Source organism: Dermacentor albipictus, chromosome 7 (assembly GCF_038994185.2).
Source record: "Dermacentor albipictus isolate Rhodes 1998 colony chromosome 7, USDA_Dalb.pri_finalv2, whole genome shotgun sequence".
Classification (NCBI taxonomy): domain Eukaryota; kingdom Metazoa; phylum Arthropoda; class Arachnida; order Ixodida; family Ixodidae; genus Dermacentor; species Dermacentor albipictus.
The window spans coordinates 96,827,118-96,838,168 of record NC_091827.1 but is presented as its reverse complement, the minus strand read 5'-3'; positions in this window follow the sequence as shown (position 1 = coordinate 96,838,168).

The following is an 11,051-nucleotide window of genomic DNA, read 5'->3' as shown; positions in this document are numbered from 1 at the left end:
ACTTGTCTTGAATCTGCTCCACGTTGTGAAATCGTTTTCGTGGTTTCGGAACCAGAGGTTCGCGACGCCGGTTAAGTAAAACAGCACATTGTGCAACTTTGTGACGCCGTCCCACTTCTTATGCTGGCTCACCCTTTCGTAAGATGACAACCAATCCTCCACGTCATGATCATCGGTGCCGCTAAAGATGGCAGGAGCACGCTGGCGCAATGCACCGGAAACGATGACCGTCGGAGGCTGTGGTGCATCTTCCTGGGTGGTTTCGTCAGGCATGGTCGCAGCAGTCGGTAGCGTCCGGCTTCGGAGTTCCAGTTTTCGAGGTTACCCCGCAGCTCCACCAAATGAAATGGGGTTTATGTAGCTCGTTCGAGGGATCGCAGGTAGCTCTAGATCACGAGTCCTAGCACTTCGCATCAACAACCCGCGCTCGTGTCTCGCGCCGCAGCGGTGGCAGTCCGCACAGTGCCACATGCATATTACCCGCTACAATTTATTTGTTTAACAATGTCCTTACAGGCCTCGTATGAGGCATTGGGTAAGGGGGGCGTTACAATAAGATTAACAGAGTATGTAGAACATATAAAAACATAATAGACATACATTATTAATTGACAGTGAAAAACTATATGCCTATCTTATACAAGTATTAAAGCATTGTACAACATAACAAGGTCTGGAGTGTACATATTAGAAAAAAACAAACGATACAGTTTCTTTAATGAACAATGAAAAATAATGTTGCCACTCTAGTACAAATACTAAACAATACTAACGAATACAAGAAAATAAGCGAAATGAGCTCATAAAGAAGAGAGCACATAACGGGAAAAAAAAGGGAAAAAGCATCGTGCACTTTATTGAAGTTACGCGGTGGAATATGAAATGATGAGCTGGCGGAATTTATCGGGATTAGGTTCGGAGACGATGAAATCAGGAAGAGCGTTTCACAATCGAATGGCACGAGGAAGCGCCGACCAGTTGAATGCATGCGTGTTCCCGTAGATGCGTGTGAAGCTGAGGTGATTATGTAATCTGTGAGGTGTGAAAGGTGCGACTTCAAGCCGTAAAGAAGATTTTCTATCCGCATGAACGTACTTGTGAAATAATAATATGAGTGCAAAATCGCGTCGAGTGCTTAGTGGCTGAATTGAAACATCAAGTTTTATTTTTGAGATGCTTGAATTGTAAGTGTAGTTACGCGAGATAAACCTGGCGGCCCTATTTTGAATTGATTCTAGTAAGCTGATTAGGTTGTTATGATGGGGTGACCAGATTGGGGAGGCAAATTCGAGCTGGGGGCGAACAAACGTCTGATAAGCTAGCTTACGGCTGTTAGAGGGCGAATTACGTAGATTTCGGCGTAAGTACCCCAGTGATTTTGAAGCATTAGCACATATAGCAGTAATGTGATGGGCCCAGGAAAGGCTTGGTGCGAGATTAATGCCTAAGTATTTGTAGGAAGTAGCTACAGAAGTTGGCTTATTATTTACGTTATATTGGAAGGAAGAGATTGAGTGTTTACGGGTGAAAGACATTACTTTGTATTTAGATGAATTAAGATTCATTAACCAAGTGTTACACCAATCGAATATGAGATGAAGGTCGTTTTGAAGAATGAGGTGGTCATCGGGGCTGGTTATAGGGCGGTAAATAATGCAGTCATCTGCGAATATTCGCACTCGGGATGTTAAGTTATTAGGAAGGTACAGGGCTTGGCCGGCGTCTCATCGGTGAGATGGAGCGGCGGCGTGGGGAACGACGAGCATGCTTGAGGACAGGGATTTCATTCCGGCGGCACAGGAGAGTGTAGTTGTCCAAAGGCGTAATATGCAGCATACGGCGGACAACGTGTCCCGGGATACCACAATGGTAACAAATTGGGCGGTTGTAAGCGGTGCCCGAAGGATTTGGCTGACGTGGCAGCTGTGGTGCAGGCGGTCAGAAGGGAATCGGGGGCGGTCGCGCAATAGCTTGGAGAGGTGGACGTGAAGCGAAAGGTGGCCTTGCAGCGACGTCAGTGTACGTGAGGTGCGCCGCGACAGTAGGCGGTTCAGTAACAGCTGGCAGGCACTCCGCGACTTGCTCCTTGATTACGCTCTGTCCCCCTGGTGTCAATGAAGAGTATGGTTGCGAGTTCGTAAAGGGCGTCAGGGAAAGCTGCCGAGCAACTTCTTCTCGTACAAATTCCTTTATCTGGTGCATTAGAGGCAACTCGTCAACATCTAGCGTCAGACCTGAGACAGCGGCGAATTCTGAGGACGGATGTCGTGTGACTAGTCGCTGCCTTCGAAGTTCGTCGTAACTCAACACAGCGCAATGACGACAGACACTGTGTTCGGGTTTCGGGCGACCAACATATGAAAGGCATCGCCCTCAATTCCCTTGAGGATATGGCTGATCTTGTCGGCTTCCGGCATCGTTGCATCGATTCTGTTGCACAGATTAACGACGTCTTCGATGTAGCTGGTGAAATTCTCACCTGGTTGCTGGGCGCGTCCACGCAGGCGTTGTTCGGCCTGAAGTTTGCGGACAGCAGGACGGCCAAACACTTCCGTGAAGGTGGTCTTGAAAGCCGACCATGTCGGGATGTCGGGTTTGTGGTTACGATACCAGAAATGTGCAACGTTGCTCAAGTAGAAAATAACGTTTTTGAGCTTTGCCGTATCGTCCCAGTGGTTGCACGCGCTAACTCTGTCGTACGAGGCGAGCCAGTCCCAGACGTCCTGTTCACAGGTACCGGCAAAAATAGCAGGATCCGGCTGACACTTCAAACCGGGACAGATGACAGTTGGTGCTGTGAGTGCAGCTTGTTGAGCTGGATCGTCAGGCATGGTTCGAGAAGGCTGGGCAGCATTGTCCGGCATGGGCCGAGATGGTTGAAGGGTTCGGCAAGAAGAGAGAAGAGAACGAAGAGTTTGATAGGCCGGGCTGTGCTACGATCACGCTACGATTATCATCAATCGCCTGTAAATAAAACCATTTCTTCGCAACTCTTCGTAACAGTTGTAGTGGAGGTGTGGGGTAATCGACACCCGAAGACGGAGGCTGAAGCAGAAGTTCTTCGACGGAGCCGTCACCTTGCTGGACTCCCACCGAATCTACCGGAGTTAAATATGTCCCACGACGCAGACGAACAACGACCCATTCCAACAGCTGCGCCGACAAGTTCCGTTCTACAACTGAGAGTTGTAGAACAGAACTCGAGTTCTTCGCCGGAAGATAGGAGGAAGACGTCGAGGAATGGCTCATCCATTATCACCGGGTGAGTTCCGCCAACAAGTGGAACAGCGCTTCTCAGCTTTCGAACGTCGTGTTCTTTCTAACCGATACTGCGTTGTTGTGGTTCGACAATCACGAGGAAACGTGTACAACATGGGGAAGATTTGTTTCCGAAATCAAAGAGTGATTCGGCGACTCCGCGACGAAAAAGAAAAGCGCAGAACAGACGCTACTGCAACGTGCGCAAGTGCCACGCGAAACCTGCACGACCTACATTGAGGCGGTAATAAAACTGTGTAGGATGGTAGACCCTGGAATGTCTGAGGAAGACAAAGTCGGGCACATCCTGAAAGAAATTGCCGAAGACGTTTATAATTTCCTCATCGCAAAGGAAAACCTGGCATCCGTTGCTGACATCATTCGGCACTGTCGCACTTTCGAGCAACTGAAAACGAGGCGCATCACGCCGAAGTTTGGCAGGCTAGCCAATGTGACCACAGTTGCGAGCGTGGACAGCAGCCAGCCCCTCGATCTGGCATCAACGATACGACAAATAGTTCGGGAAGAGCTCAGCCTGCAGGCGCAAGTGACACATCCAGGCACTCATAGCTTCCGCCTACCATCAGATTTCGAGCCAAACGTGGCATCCTTCTCCCCGTATCCTGCAGCGAGGGGCACTGAGAGTTATGAACTCGCGCCCCGACAGCAGCCACGTCTCTACGACAGAGGCCCTACTTACGACGCTCGGCCACAACGAGAGCAGCCGCGTTTTTACCCCCGAGGCCCTGTGACTTCTGTCAGGCCGCGACAAGAACAGCACCGACCCTACTACCACGACGCGACTTATGAACGACATAACGGATTTCAGTGAGCAGCAGAGACACGTTATCCACATGACAACGAACTTTCTCACCGCCCGCAGCAGCCTAGCATTCGTTTCGAGGAAGATGCTTTGAACCGCGACCCTCCCGTGTGCTACAACTGCGGTTCCACAGGCGATATAGCTCGGTATTAGCCCCGAGAACGAACGCGAGCGGCGCTGCGAGCGCCGCTCGCGTGACGTCAGGGCAAGGACTCGCGCCTCTCGTCTGCTACAGTTCGGGCGTCGTCCGGGCGCTTTCTGCGGTGTTTTCGGATGTTCGCCCTCGTTCTCTCTGCTTGTATACTTATGGTGGTCGTCTCAAATATATTTTTACGACGTCCTCCTTTGCGAACACTTATTCAAAGAGCTAATTTCTTAGACAACAATGCAGCTGTCGAAGGCAACGCTACAGTGCCAGCCGAAGCGACGCAGACCAGCCCATTGCGGGTTTTTCATGCGCGGATAGACAATCGCAAAAGCATAGCCTATAGGAATCCAGTTATGATACCACACCTGCCGCGGTGCAACAAGTATGTCACAAAGCTGGCTATACATGCCTTCTACAGCAGTAACGTTGATTTTATTCCGCTAAAATAGGTTTGCTCACGACGAGTAGTTCATGGTATAGTATCGAATTTTTGCATTTCCTCACAGAAACGCTCGGCAGTAGCACGGGGACTTAACTAATACTGGAGCTTAGATTCTACACGCCTCACTTGCTTCTTTAACTGCCTGTCAACATTAGGCGGTTCTTCACGTGTTTATTTTTTTTAAGCGGCGGAAATTTGAAGTAAAGCTAATGAAGGCTTGCAGCGATTTACAGAGTACAAATAGGAATGTACCAATATATATTTCCTTTTCCGTGTTACACGTTCAACTCACCTCTTTAGGGCGCGTTTGTTAATGATTAATAATGTAAGTTATGTTCCTCTTTTTTTGTCTATATTACCAAGTGTATATCATTTATTTATTTCAATGCCGCAGTGTGTTTTGCATTGTTATTGTGGAAATATTTCACTGTTCTTTCATATATTGTATAACTGCAATGTTTTATGGCCACTATATAAATGTAATTTATATGGCGCTTGATGTGTTACCCCATGCAGCCATATTGTACCTAAGGGGGTGAGGTTACCTCAAGCCGCGTCTGTGCGACTTTTTTCCCTCATCCACCTCCACTTACCACTCCTCTGTACATGTGTGTGTGTAAATGGAAATTAATAAATCAAATCAAACTCACTTGAGAAATTTACTGGTGCTTGCTGCTTGAGGAATATACATGACGAATCTGTTTGGCGAACTGACACAGGCTAATCGGCCCAATTTTTTTAGTGAAGTATGCCTGCTGGACCGCATAGCTGCAGCCAGAAAGAAGTCGAAGCGTCAATGATTAGTAGTATGGGACATATTGAATATATCGAAATTCCCCCGGTGGAGGGTCAGAAATCAAGTGAAAGTATATGCAAGGCTTGTGGTGCTTTCTTTATGAATGTTTGCGATTGGATTGGAGCAAACTTAATTTGCCTGCAACGTTCTCTTTTATGTACCGACGAAGCGAATAGTTATCCGTTTGTATAAGTGAATAACGCTGGATCGAGACATGGTGAGACAGAAGGTGCCTGAATTTTCCTTTTGTATACAGGAAATCTAAGCTGCGGTGTAGTAGCTCGAGAATACTTTAGCCATTCCAGTTGGCGCTGTAAAAAACATGCTTTATGGTTTTAATTCGAAGTTGTAGTGAACTGATGGGTTTCGCGAACTAAGCGTGCCTCGCCATACAGACAGTCGATTGCTACCGTTACGTGATCAGGGGTGTGCCATATTGTCGATAAAGGCTACTGAGGGCCACTATGAAACATTTCATCACTTTCAATTGAGTGGCTCTCGATCTTAACAACGAAACTTTTCTCTCAGGTGGTTGCTACTATGGTGTTTGTGAATTGACTATGTAAATACTCTACCTGACGCGCCGTTGTGTTAGCAGCCATGACAGACAGACAGACAGACAGACAGACAGACAATGAACTTTATTTGATCCTGAGGAGCTTCAGCGGAGGCCCCTATCGGGGACCCGCGGAAGCCGCTGGCCGCGTCCAAGTCGGGGCAGGAACGCCGTGATGTTCCGCCCTTTCTCGGGCCCTCTGGATTGCCTCTAGTTGTGTCTGGAGCGATGGGCTCCGGAGTGCCTCTTCCCAGTCGGCTTCGCTGGAGAGAGGGCCGTTAAGTAACGCGGGGCATTGCCAGAGCATGTGCGCTAAGGAACAATGGATATGAGCAATTCGTTTTTTGGAGGCCTGTTTCAGAGGGGATGAAAGTAGCAGCAAACTTTTTCATAAGAAATGCGCGCATAACTATTTTTTTACGCATTAATGAATGGCCATATTTGAATAGAACAACACACCAGAGTAATAGGAATCATGATGAGAGCTTCGCTGGGCAGTGTCTTTCTAAAATCCGATAACATGTTGACGCCAATTACCAAATTTTTCTTCCACGTAAAATGCAATGCCTCTCATAGCTAAATACTAAAGGAATGTTAAATGTTTAGCGAAGCATCATACACAACTTCGCGCGTTGAATTTGCAGATATTCTTGTTTCAGTAAAAACTTACCGATAGACACCGCGCATATATGCGTTGCAAAACCTAGTAGACCCCTTTAACGCTACTTAGCTTGCGATATCCAAGCCGCAAAGTTTCTCGACTCACACGTTTTTGAAGAAGAAACTGTGGTTAAGGTATGGCAGCTGAAAGAAGCCGACGTATTCTTCAATACGTACAGCTCGAGCCACCCATACCCCAAGCATACACGAAGGGAACGAGCGCGCGCGGCAGCCGAGCGAGCCGGAGCGAGCGGCGTCCTGGCCGTGACGTCACTCGCGAGAGGGCGCCACTCCTAATTCTCGGGGCTAATTGTCGCCAAGGCCGTCAATCACGAAGGACACCACCGATGTTCTCGCCACCCAGAACCCATACTTCATATGACTTCCGGACGACCGATTTGCTTCCAATGGACCACTTCTCACACGCGACCAGTGGAGACCAATGGAGGGGTGGTCGCCGGACGGTCTTTGCAAGAAATACCTCTGCCTGTTGTCATGTACAAAAACAAACTGAATGTCTCGATTGACTGAATACCGACCATGGCGTTAGTTGATACTGGGGCGACTGTGTCTGTGATGAGCCTCGCTTTCAAAAACCGTCTAGGCCACAAAGTTATGTTTTCTTGGTACCACGGTATTACCTTTCGTGGAGTAGGCGGCGAGTGGCTTCAACCCATTGGTGTTTGTGCTGTGAGTGTTTTGTTGGCTGGGAAAGTGCTTGTGTCGGAATTCCTTGTTCTTTCTCGTTGTTCGCACGATGTTATTCTTGGTATAGATTTTCTTGGACAGTGCGGCGTTTCCGTGGACTGTGGTTGTGGCGAAATATCATTGAACAAGTTATTCATATCAGCACAGTCCGAACAAAGCTCGGGTGGTGAAGACATGGACACAGACACTCTCAGTGTTCCCCTATGAAAATGACCATTGCTTTTATGTTTCCTTTATGTTTCCTTCTTGTGCCCTATGTGACCTTTATGTTTCCTTGTCCTTTGTGTGAGCTCCGAGACGTCAACTTTGTGTGTACCACGTGTTTACTCATCCGAACGTATACCTCGAGGAAGGGACCTTTATTAGACCTCTAGGATGTGTCCTTTATGTTTACGGCAGGATGTTAACTAGATGTGCACTGTGTGTTGCCTGAGTGTGCACTTGAGTGCACATGTAGGTGACATAGAGTGCACATAACAACTGTTTGTGCATATAATACAGGCAGATCTATCTGTACTGCGTGACAGCCATTGATACACTCAGCAGAGTCATTGTAAGTACTAAATCTTGACTTATCCTTTCATTTGCCCCAAGAAAACAACCGTTATTAATATTCTTGTAGGATGTGTCGTTTGTGTTTACGGCGGGATGTTACCGAGGTGTGCATTTCAGGGCACACGTAGGTAGCATAGAGCATTAATCTATATCGTGCACTCTATGTTACCTACATGTGCACTTGAGTGCACACGTAAGTAAGAATGTGCGCAATGAGCATCTTTTGCAAATTGTGCAGTCAGGTCTATCTGTACTTTGTGTTAGTCACTGGTGGATTCAGGGAAGAGGCAGTGCTTGCCCCCTCACACTGGAGGCATGCCGACCGGCACTAATTGTGGCTATATTGTGTGGAAAATCGAGCATGCCATGAAATAGGATGGTGTATAGTGCCTTATGCCATGCATTCTCGTTATATATAAAGTATTTAATAGTTTTTAAACCTGCCATTCTCCAGTAGCAAGTCAGGTGCAAAAATCTGAAGTATTTAACCTAATATGCAAGAATTGCATGAAAGTTTTGTGACAGCTAGGCTATGAAATAAAGTTGATTGAATGTTTAGGACGGTTCTCGTAGCAAGGGTCCTTCATGTTCATCGCAGGAGATCGCCTGGATGCTCCGCTTCACCTGCAGTTTGTGAAATAATCTACTTATTTTATATATCTGGCTTCTGAAAAAGTGCAGACATCAGGGTTTTTGTCACTGGGGATGATTGCAAGTTTATTGTGTGCTTGCTGGTACAAGAGAATGATTTATTTTGCTGCTAGCACAGTGCAGTGCGACTTTTACCACACAGCTACACTCTTAAAATTTTCACACCCTTATGGGTGTAATGCGGGTGTATTCATCTTTTCACCCTTGTAAACACCCTTGAAACACCCTTTTTTAACGAAGAAGGGTGTTCAACAAGAAACCACCCTTGGAACACCCCAGTCTTTCTAATTTACACCCTAATTATAAGGGAGTAAGTGAACAAGCTTACAGTATATGATAAATGAACATTGCCAGTTAAGGCGTTATATTGGCTATACATGAAACGCGCGCTACCTGCGCTTGAATCAGATAGCTGGAATGATTAGATCGGGTCACCTAGGCAGCAGCGCACTGGCTCCGAACAGTGGTCAAAAATGAAGTTTCCCATGAATGTTGATATCGAACGGATGACACTAACGCGCAGACTTTGCATAGCCAGATATTGCAAAAGGCTTCATATGATCAATGGCAAAATATTTACAATGCTATCACTGAATACTTAAAGGTGTGCAACCAGTTAGACTGGGAATGGTTAGGAGTGAGGGCTAACGGTAAATAGCTCCCTAACTTACGGTTTGTAGATGACATTGGCATACTCAGCAACGCTGCAGACTATTTGCAACAAACGTTTGAGGAACTTGTCGAAGAAAGTGTAAGTCGGATTGAGAGTTAGTATGCAGAAGAGAAAAGTAGTGTTCCGCAGCCTGGCGAGAGAACGAATGTCATGGTCGGCAGTCAGCCTCTAGAACCTGCGCAGAAATACGTTTATTGAGGTTAATTACTCGCAGGGGCCTCTGATCAAGGAAATTAACAAAAATAAAGCATTAGCTGGAGAGCTTACGGCAGGCATTACTAAATCATGACCAGGGAGCTTAGTGCTAACCATTGCTTTCTACCGTTACTAACGTATGGGGCCGAAACTTGGAAGTTACCAAAGAAGCTTGGGAAGACGTTGAGGACCGTGCAACGAGCGATGGAATGAAAATTATTAGGCATGATGATAATAGACTGGAAGACAGCGATGTGGATTAGAAAGCGAACGGGGATAGCTGATATTCTGGTTGACATTAAGAGGAAGAAGCCGTGCTGGGCAGACATTTCAATGCGCAAGGGAGAGAACTGCTGGTCTACTGGAGCTGCAGAATGGGTGCTAAGGGAAGGGAAGCACAGTCGAGGACGGCAGAGAATAATGTGGACGTGATGGAATTGGGAAACTTGAAGACACGTGGAACCAGTTAGCACAAGACAGGGGTATTGGAGATCGCTGGAGAAGCTTCCGTCCTGCGATGGACGTCAAAATAAGCTGCTGCTGATGATGATGATGTGATGACATCCATGACATCCATCCTCGCGGCATGTCATTCATGTTATGTTATGCATGCGTGTCATGGACGTTCTGATAGCTCGATTTGCGTCGATTGCGGGAGCGGGGGGGGGGGGGGTTGTCTAGTAGCGGCGTAGCAAAGTGGGGCACGCCGGGCGCTTGTAACGCTCACAAACAGTAAAATTTCTGCTGCTATGGAAATGGCCCCGCTTCTTCCCGCTCCACGGTCCATTGGGACTCCCCCCCCCCCTTACACGAAAAAGTTTTCTGGTTACGCCACTGTGGGGAGGGGGGTGTAAGATTGCTCTAGACCCCTCCCCCTAACTTGTCAACGGAAACGGGGGACGGGAGGGCAGCTGCCGCCGGGCTGCAAACCTTAGGCAGCCCAATTACCGGCTGCATTTCCCTTTGGACGTGAATACTGCTCTAATGCCATTACACTGTAGGATTCGTGGCGGTTCGAGGGCATGCGACAATAAAAAAAAACACATACAGCCATCAGCAAGTCTTATCTTGAGCAGATCTTTGGGAGCTGGGCAAGACTCTCACACACACACACAAAAAAGCTTGGCACCCCTCTTACAGGCATTGTCAACTCTGGGTTCCACCGTTAACTGTAGATTTCCAGTAAAAAAATCACACAGCAACTCCTCTCGGATTTGTCTACGTGTGCGTAAGCATTGTGACTCTTCCTCATCTACACGCAGTCCATGTCGTTATCAATGTTTTGAGACTTGATCCGACAAGTATAAGCGACAGCGCTGCGGCGACACGAGCTGCTCTGGCCGGCGGCGCAAGCGAAGTACTGCAGGTGGCGGGGCCAGGCGCGCTGGTGACGTTCCGTTCGTTTTGAGCCGTTATCGCTCTTTAGCCCTCCGCATCCGCGACGAACCATTATCAACCGTTCTCCGGCGGCGGCTGCTTGTGGCACGGCCGCGCCAACCGTATCTTGAAAGCGAACTGCATTGTGGACAGAGTGTTCCCACTGCTGAAAACTTCACGCGCTGTGTTCTCACCGCTTACTTCGCTTT